The sequence below is a fragment of the Bombina bombina genome, chromosome 7 (assembly GCF_027579735.1).
Source record: "Bombina bombina isolate aBomBom1 chromosome 7, aBomBom1.pri, whole genome shotgun sequence".
Taxonomy (NCBI): Eukaryota; Metazoa; Chordata; class Amphibia; order Anura; family Bombinatoridae; genus Bombina; species Bombina bombina.
In genome coordinates this window covers 614,401,088-614,403,224 of record NC_069505.1, presented here as the reverse complement: position 1 = coordinate 614,403,224, position 2,137 = coordinate 614,401,088, and positions in this window count along the sequence as shown.

The window sequence follows — 2,137 nt, the reverse complement described above, 5'->3', positions numbered from 1 at the left end:
TTTAGATTAGTTTTTTTTGTGCAAATTGCAAAAGAGCTAAAATGCCCTTTTAAGGGCAGTAAAAATGAGCTGAATGGCATGCCCTTTTAAGGGCAATGCCTATACAAATGCCCCTTTAGGGGCAATAAGTAGTTTAGGTTTATTAGTGTTAGTTTTTTTTTTATTTTGGGGGGTTCGGTGGGTGGGGGATTTTACAGTTAGGGGGGACTTGGTTTATTTGTAATGTAAAAGAGCTGATTTCTTTAGGGCAATGCCCTACAAAAAGCCCTTTTAAGGGATATTGGCAGTTTAGCATTAGATTAGGGTTTTATATTTTGGGGGACTTTCTTATTTTCATAGGGATTAGGTTTAATTTTTTTTTATTTTGGATAGTGTTGTTTATTATTTTTTGTAATGTTAGCATTTTTTATTATCTGTAATTAGATTAATGTAGTGTAATATTTTCTATTGTAAAATAGTAATCTTTGTTATTGTAATTAAGGGGTGTTATGTTAGGGGGCTTAGTCATTAAATTATTTTTTTGCATTGTGGGGGTTGGTGGTGTATAAGTAAATAGATATATTAGGTTTAATGCGTTGTGGGGGGTTGGCAGATTAGGGGTAAATAGATGTATTAGGTAGTTTGCGATGTTGGGGTTTGCGGATTTAGGGGTTAATAATTTTATTAAGTAGTTATTTTTTTATCTTAATACTTTGTGTGGGCGGTTAGTTTATTTTTTTATTAATACTTAGTACGGGCAGTTATTTTTTTTTTTTTTAAATACTTAATGTGGGCGCTTAGGTTGTTTTATAATACTTATTGCTGGCAGTTATTTTTTTTAAATACTTATTGCGTGCGGTAAGGTTTTTTTTTTTTAACCACCCTGCCATTTTTGGAATCCACCTGGATGCAGCTGCCAACAATTCTTTGAGGGTGCGTGCGCAACTGGCGACACCGACGGACACGTTACAAACGCGATTATAGTATAGATATGTATATGAATTTATATGTGTAGATATCTTGAGATCGTTATGCAAATATCTCTTTCAAAATCCCTCTGAGATATTGTTTAATGTGCATAAGATTGTAATGTGAACTATTTTTATCTCCCTAGTTAAACATATCTCTTTAGATGTAAATTCATGTTTATCTATGTGTCTGTATGTATCTCTAAGTAAAATCCCTTCATCTGCTTTTTTTTTTCTAACACCCGAGATATCGTATCTTTGAGCCCTTATAACTTTTTTTGTGCAATATTTTTTTTAATACATTTTTTAGACAGTGGTAATATGAGTGTAACTGTACTTTGTAATGTACCATTTGGGGATGTTTGTATATACATTTGAATGAAGTGTTTAAGCATTGAATGCGCCCTCCTGCACACACTGATTGTATGCGTAATTTTACTATAACCTAGTGGGAAGGCTATTTAAAGGAGTGGCTTAAACAATACCTAGTACAGACCTTCTTCACAAAGCCCCAGCTATGCTAACAGGAGGATTAGAATAGTGGCTCTCGAACCTGCACTAAAGGGCCTTCTCATTTAGGGCTCGATTATTGAAAGCTCTCTGGTCTGGTGAGATTATTAATGAATGTTTGCCAGTCCTTCTATTTCCCTTGTGGAATGATCTAAAGCCATTTTTTACCCTGAAAACAGGGTGTCTCGCTAAGGGGCGTATACTGCATTTTCATATGAAATGTGCACAACAAAATTCGTATTTTAAACATCATACAAAACAAATATTTGAACCATTCACACAAAAATAAGCAGGGAAAATTGTATTGTTAAGGTGCATCAAAAATCATAACAAAATTCTTCACCAAAAATCGTATGTTAGCAAAAAAGTTAAATGAGTATGTTATTTACACAGGAATAAATCAAATTAAATATGCATAGCTTAAATCGTAATTGTAATACACTGGATGTGCAAAAATCACACAGAAATATGAATTTATAAATACAAAATGCAAAGCGTAATTGTTGTTTTTTTCGTAAAATGGGCTGAACATGGGCGTTCCATGGGCGTATATGAAAATGTCTCACTAATCCCAGCGTAATTCTATAAAGATTTTTGCACTGCAGATATCATAGTTTTTTCTCACCAACTAAAAGGTGGCGAGCTTTTGTCAAAACAATACGAACACTTATAACCCCAAT